The sequence below is a fragment of the Rana temporaria genome, chromosome 3 (assembly GCF_905171775.1).
Source record: "Rana temporaria chromosome 3, aRanTem1.1, whole genome shotgun sequence".
Classification (NCBI taxonomy): Eukaryota; Metazoa; Chordata; class Amphibia; order Anura; family Ranidae; genus Rana; species Rana temporaria.
The window spans coordinates 224,523,820-224,536,560 of record NC_053491.1 but is presented as its reverse complement, the minus strand read 5'-3'; positions in this window follow the sequence as shown (position 1 = coordinate 224,536,560).

Here is a 12,741-nt window from a genome sequence, read left to right as displayed (position 1 = left end):
CCTTAGTTCCAGTGAAGGGAAATCTTAAGACATCAGCATTTGGATAATTTGATGCTCCCGAATTCGTGGGAACACTTTGGGGGTGGTCTCTTCCTGTTCCAACATGACTGCGCACCAAGCAAGGTCCATAGAGACATGGATGAGCGAGTTTGGGGTGGAGGAACTTGACTGGCCTGCACAGAGTCCTGGCCTCAAGCAGAAACCCTGCATAATAAAATAGTGGTGGTTGCAATTTCTTATGTCGCACAATATTTGTGCAGCGGTTTGTCAAGCGCAAATTTTCAGGAAAGAATACTCTTTAGTTTTAGTGAACACACTAAAATACCCGATTTTTTTTTTTTTTTGGTAAAGCATAAAAGATGTTATGTCGAGTAAATGGATACCTAACTTGTCATGCTTTAGAATTGCCTGAACCTGTGGATTGGTGCCAAGCTACTGTACCAAAAAAAAAAAAAAAAAAACACTCACAGCAGACACTTTAAAAGCCTTTACAGTTTACCAGTTCAGAATTGCAGAGGAAGTCTGGTGTTCAAATTCTTGCTCTGATGTTTGGGGTGATACATCACCATTTAGATATGCGTGTGGGACCTACATGCGTGTTCACATTGCATGGGGTCGCTTAAAATGAATTACATTTTTTTTCTTTTAGATTTTTTTTTTTTTATATAATATATATTTTTTTTCTGTACACTGTACCTTTTCTATTTTTATCAGCTTATTGCTGTTACAAGGGATGAACAATGTCACTTGTTATAGCACGACCATAAAAGGCCCTCTTTATGGTGGGAAATGGAGTCTTTTAGACTGTGAACCCAGAAGCTGATGCTGCTCGCTTCCTAACCAGGTTTCCCAATGGGATGGGAATGCCATGCAGAGGTGGGGGAACCTCTTCCGCCACCCGTAAAAGTGATCCAGCAGCTGTATAGCCACTAGGATCCCTTTTACATAAGAGAATTGCCAGCTGAAAAAAATAAATACATACCAGGATTACTATTATAGCTGCAATCATAATTCAGGTATAACCTCTTCAATCTCTGCCGTTTTACAAATGCCAAATGGTCAGGAACTGGTTAATGAAGAAAATAAACCCCGTTTGTAAAACAAACACACCAGGGTAAGAATCCTCACCTTCAAAAAGACGAGAATTAAAAGTTTGTCATGTGCCTGAAAACACAGATCCTTATATTTGTCTCAGCTTTGTGAACTCAGTGTGCAGAGGTTTCATAGGATTTTTAGTGTTAAAAAGATTCTACGCCCACAAGAATAGTTTAAGACCTGTTCCTGCAACCCTTACTTGGTAATGGTACATTCAGAAATAGAGCTTGTCAGTAAGGCCTCTGGATGCCATGATGAAGCTGGCAACACCTTAAACATTGTCAAGGATCAGGGTAGAAGCTGTTGAGCAAAGCAATAATATGAAAAAACAATAAGAAAACCATGACCTCAATAAAGACATTCAGAACAGAGTTTCTCACCTTTTGCACTAGTCGGCAAGCGTATTACTTGGATAACTCCAACCTAGTCTATAAGTCTATCCAACACTAGTTCCACCGGACTTAAGCCTGGGGTATCTAGCCAGGAGCCCCAGTTTGTCACATATATAGGGATGTCCCCTGTGTTGGTAAATGTATTTTTCTAACCGAACAGTTTCCCTCATGAATTTTAGTCTTCCTTTGAGAAGGGGGGGTCAGTAGACTTCTAATTTCTAAGTATTACCCTTTGGGCTTGAAAACGCGCTCTAGCTACCACCTCTGTCGTGGGAGCCTGTATTTGAAAGTAGTCTAAAATGCCCAAGAGGCATGGTTTATGGCCAAGTGGTATGGAGGTTTGAAACGCCATATTGATGGTGGTCATGAACAGATGCATTTTTTTTTATTATATTGTACATTACAAGCACACAGGGTCTTAAAACATGTGTTATGTAGATGATTGGACACTGGCAAATGTAGCTGAAATGACAGTCCTGGCATAACCCATCCCACTCTCAGCCTCAGTTTTTTGGGCTAGTGTCCTTTAGATTACTTTTCTATTTTTGTCATTAGGACGCTTTATACTTGCTGCTGCATAGCCACTGCTTCCACCTTTCTATTTCAGTTTTCTGCACCTTATTGAACATACCCAACCCCACTAGAAAGATCTGGGATGGGCTTGTAATGTTGCTCCAGTTACTGGATCATGCATTTGGAGCGAACTTAAGCACATACTGCAACACAATGAGTTTGCCTCAGGGAGCTGTCCAAGGCCGTGATTTAACTGCCAATGAATTCCTGTTCCTGAAGACCCCTAGGGGAGGGGATATGCCCACCATGAGGGCGAAGACCTGTATGGGATTTAGTCCCTCATATCCATTCTCAGCAAATGGGACTGCTAGACTGGCACGGTAAGTTGGGGCTGAGGGGTTAATATTGAGCTGTCTTGTACAGTGATTGGCCTCATCCTAAAAACATGTTTGTTCCAGCCAAGTGATTTTCTCCTTGGTATCCTATTGAAACGTGGTTCCTAAAGAGAGGGGCAGTCCCTATTGTAGACACAGCCATTTCCAGCCTTAAAGTGGTTGTAAACCTTTACATATACCCAGTGAAGTGGCTGGCCTCAGGTGATACAAGGGATTAAACAAATACATTGTATGTATTTTATCTGTGTTTTCTCTTCTCTACATCCATCCAAAGTGCAGCATTTTTTAAACTTTTTTTATGAGCTTTTAGAAAATGAAGAGCCAAAATTGCACACTGCGGAGCTCAGTGAGGAGAGCTGATTGGAGGGAAGGGACACCCCCTTCACATAGCATAAAGGAGCATGGCTGAGGCTGTTGATCATTGGATGTGTGTTTGAGGTCTTTTCCCCCCTCACCTTTTTTTTCCTCTTGGTGTCAGGAAAACTTGTCAGAAGTATTTCATGCTGAGAGCAAAGCAGCAGATGTAAATTACACTTAGGGATCCTAACTAAGACAAGTATACACTATAGAAAAATATGCTTTCTTTATATTTAATGTCTGAGGTTTACAACCAGTTTATCAAAACTGGTTTTTAAGGATCCTGTGGATAATAGGTTAGAAGCCCTCCTTAAGGCATTGTTCTCTTTGGCTAGTTCTGCTATTCAGCCTGCTGTCATGATCATGTCTGCCTTTCAGACCATAGCTTCCTGGTCCAAAAACAAGGCTTGGGACCCTGAGTTCATTATGACTGGGTCCATCTATTGTCTATCACCTGGAGCTTTTGCCGGTCGCATTGCACTACTGTGTTTATGAATTGGCTGATGGGATCAGCCAAATATGCAGGATGAGCTGCCTTTCAGCATTTGATACATTTATAAGGAGGTGACTACTTGGACACCTACATCAGGGAAGTCACAGGAGGTAAGAGTGCTCTCTCCAGAAGAAGACAAAAACTTGTGCAGGCAAGCCTATGGTTACTGTGAGAGGCCTTACATTTATTTTAGGCCTACAAGTTAAATTTCAGACCTGGCTCACGTTTCTGCTGCAGGTTCAGGAACAAGCACCCTTCACAATGAGGGATATGCCACCACTTGTCAGAGTGGGGGCAGCTATCTGCCTCTGTGGTCATCTTGGACACCTTGGGGCAGAAAGCTATATCTAGGGGCTCCAATGGCAGGTGGATCTCTGTACTGCTCTTCAGCAGCTCCTGCAGGGAGTTAATGCACCTGTCCCAGAAAGAAAATTAACAGGTTCATAAATTCTGTATGAAATCTGTCAGATCGGTCAATCAGAGGAACCTTCTGGCCTTTGTGAATCTTAAGGATGCCTACTTGCACATTCCCATCTTCGCTCTACATGAATGCTACTTGCGTTTTGCTGTGGGCATGTAACATTTTAGTTTTTTGCTTTTACTTTGGCATTTCCATAGCACCGCTGGTCTTCACCAAGGTGTTTGCTCTTATCCCAGCTCTGCTGCGCTCTCAGGATATATCCATTGTGGGGTACCTGGATGATTTTCTGCTGAATGAACAGTTAGTCCAGACCTTGTCAGCCAATGTCTAATCGGCGGACAGCGCAAGTCCTGCAGGAGTTCAGATGGATAAAACATTTGCAGAAGTCAGCGCTGGACCAGACCCACCACCAAGTATTTAGACCTGATTCTGGCCACTGCCCTCTCCAGGGTCTTTCTTCCTCTGGCCCTCCTCCCATGTTCAGACCCTACACTTCAGGAGATGCCCCACTGTTCAATTTTGCATTAGGGTCTTGGGCCTAATGGTAGCCTTCTTTAAGGCAGTATGGACAATTTTTCACTCTGGACTAGTAATAAGCTTGAGTATGAAATACTCCCAAGGTCATTATCGCTCCAAACCATTAGAACTCAACATTCTAACTGCATGGGACAAGCAAGCTCAATCTTTGGATCATCCCATTTATCTGACAAACAAAACCAGGCTTGCCCTAGTGTGATGGATTTCCAATCCAACACTGGAATTAGTCTCATTTCCCGATGTAAGACCGACGCCAGCCTGTTGGGTGGGGCGGAGTCCTGGATACCTTCTCTGTACAGAGGATCTGGTCATTGGCAGAAGCCCAACTTCCAATCAACCTCTTTTAACAATTTAGTTGTCCCTGCACCTTTTGGACCTCTTGACATTGAGGTCTTCCAATCAGGATTCAGTCAGACATGGCCACTGCTGTGGCATACATTAGCTATCAGGAGGACACCAAGAGTCATGCAGCTCAAAGAGAACTAAAACTCATTCTAGCTTAGACGAAGCTCTACTTTCTGGCCCTGTCTTCAGTACACATTCCAGTTGGGCTGGAATGTGGGCCAGGTGGGCTTTCTCCTCCGTCAGCATCTTGTTCCAGGGGAATTTTCTCTTTACCTACAGGTGTTTTGAGACCTCTGTTGCAGGTGGGGGATGCCAGCCGTGAGCCTTCTTTTGTCCAGGTTCAATGACAAACTAGACAGGTTTGTCAGCAGACCCAGGGCTCCTTGAACCTTTGCAGAAGATCCCATTATGACTCTGTGGGGTCAATAAAACATGATCCACACCTTTTCCCCACTAAAGCTTTTTCCTTGTCTGCTTCACAAGAGTCAGAGGGGAGGGGCCTTTCCTGTGATCCTTATTGTACTGAACTAGCCCAGGAAGAAATGGTATTCAGATAAACTGAGACTCCTGGCTGGTTCTCAGGTGATCGTCCAGATCTTCTGTCCCAGGGGCAATTCCACCATCCTGCTTCTCAGCCACTGACTTTAATAGCCTTTCCGTTAAAGTCCAGGTCCTGAGACACATGGGACTTATGAGATTGTCATCTCTAAACTCCTGAAAAGTAGCAAATAATCTATTCACAAAGTCTGATACTATACCTGGAAGGCCTATACCTATAGTTAGGCTAGGAATTGCCATTCCAGGAAGTTCTCCGTGGGTTGACTCCATCCAATCCAGAATACCATACATGAAAGTGTGAGTCTTTTTAAAAGTGTCAAAAAAACATCACATTTTGACCTAAGCCATTAGTTTCAGACAATTTCTGTAATTCCTGAGGGTCCCCTTAGGGGACATCCTGCCTCTCGTTCCACTATTGGTAGGTGGATTAGACAAACCATCAATCATTTGATCTTATAATCTGAAAGATAAGATCCTCCCTTTCCTGTTAGTGCACCAATTGCCAGACCTGTCAGTACTCTGTGGCCTTTTCAACATCAGGCACCTCTTTCATAAATTTGCAAGACTGGCATTTAGTCCTTCTGTTCACACATTTGGTAAATGTTACTGGGTGGGTGTTCAGGCTTCTTCTGATGCCAGTTTTGGGCGGAAGCTGCTTTCTGAATTTTGTTAACTAGGCCTGTTGGCGTTTGCTGTCAAATTCTAGGCTATTAAATGTGATCTGATCATTATGGCAGTTAATCCTCTGCTCATAGAGCATTTGAAACTCATGATTTCAGCTTTGAACCATAGTGTGGGGACACTGTTGGTCTCCTGCCTCATCTCCTGTATGAGTCTCTTGTCAGTAAACATAAAAAGGACCTTTTGGCAAAAATTATGGGCTGCAAAGCCTGCCTGCAAAAAAGCGCTTGCTCTACGTGTCCTTGGGACCATGTTTTTCCAGGGCTGTCCTAGATGCCCTTATCAAGGATGTCACTGGTTGTTAAAGTACCCATATTCCTCAGAAAATCTTGGACTTTCAAGAACAACAAACTCAGATAGATCTCCTGCAGCATGATGCCCCCACTCTCTAAAGTTGGGGCATGTATTGGCCTTTGCTGATATTTAGACAACCTGCATCTCTGAAGCTTGGATTCTGGAAGTGCATTTCAGAGGACACAAGCTAGTTTCACTTCCAGTTCCCTCCCTGGTCCATTACAACCTGCCTGGGTCATTGCAGAATCTCAATGGAGGCTGGTTTTCTGGGGCAGGGTATCATTGCCCCAGTCCCTATGGCAGAACAGTTCTAGGGATTCTACTCCAACCTGGTTCAGTTCCTAGATCTAAAGAAGGCATCCAGCCCATCTTTGATTCTCAGGGCCATAAATGTCTACAAATGGGCCCAAAAATTCCACATGGAATCCACCAGATCTGTCATAACTTCCTTCCATCAGGGAGGCCCTTTCTGACCTTAGTAGATCTTAAGGACACATACCTGCATGTCCCCAGTGCTTTAGAGATTATTTTGCTTTGCTATGGGTTTTCTGCACTCCCAGTTTGTGGCCCTGCCATTCAGCCTTTTGAATCTGAGGTCTTCTGCACCTCCAGGTTTTTACTAAGGGTGTTCTCATTGTGGAATATCTAGACAATCATCTGCTGAAACAGTCAGCATAGCGTCTGGCAAACAAAGTAGGGCCCTGCTTGTCCAAACCCTGCACAGGTTCGACTGGGTCCTCAACTTCTAGAAATCAGCACTAGAACTGATTTATCGCTTGCGATAACTAGGTCTCATTCTAGACACAGCACAAGACAGAGCAACACTGGACCTCATTGCTGAAGAGTCCTTGGATCCAAAGGTAGTCACACAATGCCACAATGGTGGCATACATCAACCATATGCAAAGGACCAGACATGTCTTGCTGCTGCACAAGAGAAGTAGAATGAATGCTAGCTTGGAAAAAACATCATATTCCAGGCTTTTACAACATTTACAGCCCAGCCATGGACTGTTAACCATAAGACTATTTACTGGGTCCAGGTGAGGAAGTCTTAACAACTGGAGGTGTTCCATGACCTGTCAAGAGACTTTTACCCCTGGAAGTTCTGTCAGACAAATTCTTTCCTTTTTACAAATGGGCCTGGGCCAGTATTTGGCTCTTTGCACCATTAAGGCTGAGTTCACATATAAGCATGCAACGGCTCACAGCAGGAGTCCGGTGCATCCTCGTTCACTGCTTCCAGTATAATTTCTGCGGACATATGTGAACCAGCTCCATAGAGATCCGGTCACAATCTCCTGTTGTGCAAGTTGGATGCAGAGAAAACATTTGTGCAGGGTGTCACTTGGATGTCTCCCCCTGTTCACTCCTGTTGGTTCAGAATTAGATTTTCTAGGCATATAAAAACACCTTGAATCCATCAATGGTTTTCCCTTTTTCTACCCTCACTCGCAAGGTTGCATTCCTTGTTGTCGCCACTTCTGTGAGGAGAGAGAACTAGCGGCCTTATGTTCTGGCCTTACAGAAGGACAAGGTGGTCATTCTTACCTGAGATAATTTTGGCCTTTCACTTCAGTCAGGACATCAATCTATCATCCCTCTGTCTAGCTCCCGTTCATTAGAAGATTTCCCTCCCTTGCCCGTAACGCTGCGTACACGCGATAGGAAATTCCGACAAGAAAACCGTGGATTTTTTTGCGACGGAATGTTGGCTCAAACTTGTGTTGCATACACACGGTCACACAAACTTCCAACCGTCAAGAACGCGTGATGTACAACACTACAACGAGCCGAGAAAAATGAAGTTCAATGATTTTGAGCATGCGTCAAATTTATTCGAGCATGCGTGTTTTTTTTGCGCGTCGGAATTGCATACAGACGATCGAAAATTCCGACAAGAACTTTTACCGTTGGAAAAATTGAGAACCAGCTCTCATAATTTTTGCTGTCGGAAACTCGGACAGAAAAAGTGCGATGGAGCCTACACACGGTCGGAATTTCCGACCAAAAGCTCACATGGAACTTTTCTTGTCGGAAATTTCCGACCGTGTGTACGCGGCATAAGAGTGTATCTGGCAGCTATGGCTTCCTTCAGAAATACTTTTTCTGTCTCATTTCCGATGGTCATCGTAAGGGAGATTTTCTAATTCTACCATTTCTCGATGTCTCAGACATACCATCATTCAAGCTTATATGATAGCTTACAGTGGAATTCCTGCCTGACTGTTTTTAAAAATGTCCCCTCTCCTTTCCTGCTACCTATGATTGTACCATATGTAAAAAAGATATGTACTGTATACTTAATTTTTTTCAGCTTTGGATAGTAAAACATTTTTTTTCTGACAGTAAATACCTTATACCAGTGGTCATCAACCCTGTCCTACAGGGCCCACTAACAGGCCAGGTTTGCAAGATAACTGAAATACATCACAGGTGATATCATTTGCTGCTCAGTGATTGCAGTATTCTAGACTGCATCTCCCCATGGTAATACATAAAACCTGGCCTGTTAGTGGGCCCTGTAGGGCAGGGTTGATGACCACTGCCTTATACAGCCCACTTCCTGTTTCTTGCCTGGTAAAAAGCTTAGGTTTATGATATCATACACAGCTCTCTCTCTTGTGAGAGTCTGCCAGGGAAGGAGGGTGAGCCATAAGAGGGCCAATGAGTACTGCAGAGCTGGCGGTGTGCCTCTGTGTAAATCCAGGAAGTGAACAGGCAGCAGCTTTAGCTACCCACAGTTAAAATGGCTGCAGCCATATGCAGTGGATAGGGATTGCTGCAGCATATTTGGCAAGTACAGAATCCCAATATATATAAAATATGCAAAGTGGTTGGAGGGAAGCTTCAGAATGGCAAAGATGTTTTTATTACAAATTATGTGAGTAGACTGCAGTTCCTCTTTAAGGTAATGTCCTATAAAAAGCCTGCATGTAAATAGAATGGAGACAAAAGTTTCCTGGCTGCAGCCTGGAATACTCCAAACCCCAGAAAAATCAGTAAGCCTAGAACTTTAGCACTTCTCCATTCAAGTAAGTGCTTTAACTTGCAGCTATACTGTAATATTGGAAGAATGGGGAATTCTGGCAGGGTCAATGAAAATGTTTGCACTCTTGCCTTTTATAGATTTGTAATGCACAATAGCTGTATTCCTACCTGTATTTTCATTATCCGTTAGTCAGGGGGGAAAAAATATTCCTACTGCACACTGGTATGATCAACCAGGCTGCTCGGGCAGCTGGAGGAGAGTGGATTGGAGCAGTGTGAAGGATGGAGTGTCAGGCCACTGCTTGTGTGTGAAAGCAGCAATCCAACTCTCTAGCATTCTGCTAGTGCAGAGAATGTTAACCATTTTTGCAAGACCTAGTATGGAAAAAAAATACACAGAACATGCTTATTACTATATTTGCAATCTGACTACATTACAGTAATAAATATGGAGGTTTCAAGTAGGCTGTAATGGCTCGCACCATTAGTGGGCTGCAGCAACAGCCGATTTTCGTGCGGCAATCAAATTTGAGGAAATTTGTTGGAAATTTTTTGAAAAACAAACGATTTTCTAATCAATGATGGAAGAATCGTGCTAGAAATGTAATAGAAAAAGGAATGCACATGAGTGCAAGAAATTAACATTCCCGGAAAGAAAAGAAGATTCCCGGCCACAAAACTTATTTTCTGTAGCAACATGAGGTGAAATTGAAGGTTTGGTCGGCCGAATTTCGAAAATCAATGGTGGCATCATCGGACACCAAAAAAATGAACTTTCTGATTTTGAAAAGAAAGTTCATTTGAAATTCGACCGTGTATGGCCTGCTTTATACTGGTCACTGTCCATGGTCACCATGGATCAACACTTCTGTCCAAAGGTTTATTTTATTGAGAGATCACATCACAGAAATAGGTGCAACGCTTCAGAGCCGCGCATGGCCCCTTCTTGATCACATACCCGATGGATAGGCCCCATACGCAGCTCCAAAGCAGTGCACCTACCTCTGTGATATGATCTCTCATAAAAGAAACCTTTGGACGGAAGTGTTGATCCATGGTGTGCTCGTGAATATGTTCACTTGAAGTTCAACATGGCACCTCATGGCAAAGAGCTCTCTGAGGATCTGAAAAAAAAAAGAATCGTTCCTCTACATAAAGATGGCCTAGACCAGGGGTGGGCAAACTTTTTGACTCGAGGGCCGCAATGGGTTCATATATTGGACCCGGGGGCCGGACCAAGAGTAGATGGACGGTGTGTATGTGTGAATTAAAATACATTTAAATTTGTAACATTAAATGTTTAGATTAATTTAAGGTAGAAAAGAATAAAAATAGTTATTTTACAAAACTTTTATGCAATGTATTTCTTTCATAAAATAGTAACTTCAATTTTAGTGGGAACAGTGTTGTTGGTCTCCCTTTTTTGTTAACTGATGGGTATCAGGGTACATTACACAGGGGTAATATAACTGAGGAGGGCTATCGGAGACATAATACAGGAGTGAGGGGTAATATATAAGTTATATTACCCCCGTATATTGTCTGCTAGTAGCTTAGCCCTCCTCAGTTACATTACCCAGCCTACATGTACCCTGATGGCATACCCCTTCCTAGTTATGAACCCCCTGTTAATTTACCCTGCCTGATACAAGTTATTTTATTCAATCTGTTATTCACTTCATAATGCCTCCTCAATGTACCATAAAGGCCCCTGTATAGTGCTCCAGTCAGAGCCGCCACTGTACAGAGTTCAGGCTGAGACCTGAGTGAATAACTAGTTAACTTACAGAGTTCCAGACTGTGGTCTTCTCTCTCTTCTTTCCAAAGGCAATCTGCTGCCAGGAGAGTGGTGGTGGCGAGACTGCCGCACGCCGCATGCATCGCTCCTCACTAGCAGGCGCGCGGAAAGGCAGTTGACGTCATCTGACGTGATGTCAACTCCCTGCCTGCGCCTGCACGTACGGCTTAATCCGTACGGCCCTGCCCCCCCCCCCCACTAGCTGCCGGCCAGCCCAGCCACTACCATTCCGTTAGCTAGCGCTCCACGGGCCAGATTAAAAGGTCCACCGGGCCATATACGGCCCGCGGGCCGTAGTTTGCCCATTCCTGGCCTAGACTATAAGAAGATTGCCAAGACCCTGAAACTGAGCTGCAGCACGGTGGCCAAGACCATACAGCAGTTTAACAGGACAGGTTCCACTCAGCATAGGCCTTGTCATGGTCAACCAAAGAATTTGAGTGCACATACTCAGCATAATATCCAGAGGTTGTCTTTGGCAAATAGAAGTCTGAGTGCTGCCAGCATTGCTGCAGATTAGGGATGAGCTTCGTATTAGTGTCGAACTCACGTTCAACGCGAACATCGTATGTTCGATCGTTCGTCGAATTACGAACATTTGGGCCATTCGCACCAAATTCAAATGGCGTGTCTCGGCCCATATTTCACTGCTGCATTGCAGTGCCTTGCTGGCTGATGATTGGCCAAGTATGCACTATGACCCGCATGCTTGGCCAATCACAGCGTGCACAAAAACTGTGAGCCATAATTGGCCAAAGCCAGGGTGGCTTTGGCCAATTATGGCTCAGGGGGTTTAGTACACGCCACACACTATATAATGCTGCCTGGAAGTCGGCTTTGTGTAGTGTGTTGGCGGTTTACAGAGAGAGAGAGAGAGTGTAATTTTTTGGAGTTAGATAGAGCAGGCATGCAGGCTAGTCAGAGTTACAGTGTGTAGAGGATATATATGCATCCCAGGTGTTGTGTATATATATTTATACACTGTATTGAGTTTAGATAGATCCGCTCTTCCTAAAGCTACGTCAATAGATTTGCTGGTGTTTCTCATATTAATTCCTAAAGGCAGTAGAGCTGCACGATTCTGAGAAAATGAGAATCACAAAGAATCTTAGAATGAAGATCACGATTCTCAAAAAAATGCATGGTGCTTTTGTTAGCATGCATTTTTGTGATTTTAATTTTTTATTTTATTTACACACACTATATATATATATATATATATATATATATATATATATATATATATATATACCGTATTTATCGGCGTATACCGCGCACTTTTTTGCCCTGAAAATCAGGGCAAAATCGTGGGTGTGCGATATACGTCGATAGCCATTTTCCCGCGCCGAGTTTGAATACTGCGCCGACATATACCGAGCGCAGTACACTCGTGTATAGTCGGCCAGTCTCGGCTCCTCTCGCGCTGACGTCCTGGATGTACACATGCAGCACTTTAACATTGTTTTACATTGAATTCACCAAATGTAAAAGTGGAACTAATTCAGGCTCTTGGCGCAGAGAGAAAAACTGGCGTAGACAGATTTTGCAAAAGTGTCTCTCGTGCATTCTAAACGTGGTGCAGCATGAGCCCAATTTAAGTACAAGTTCTAGACAGGTACATGAATTTCACACATTCTTCACCACATTTAGAGTGCATGAGAGACAACTTCACAAAATCTGTCTGAGCCAGTCTTTATGAATTCCAGGGATAGTGTAAGACGGCATACAAGCGTATCATCCATGGCTGCAGTGTATGAAATTCTAGAGCAGTGGCGGCCCGTCCATTAGGGGGCGCAGCCCCCCTGATCCTTGTGCCTGGCCCCTAATATACATGCAGGGCACTAGATGCATGGATTTCAATGGATTGTTTT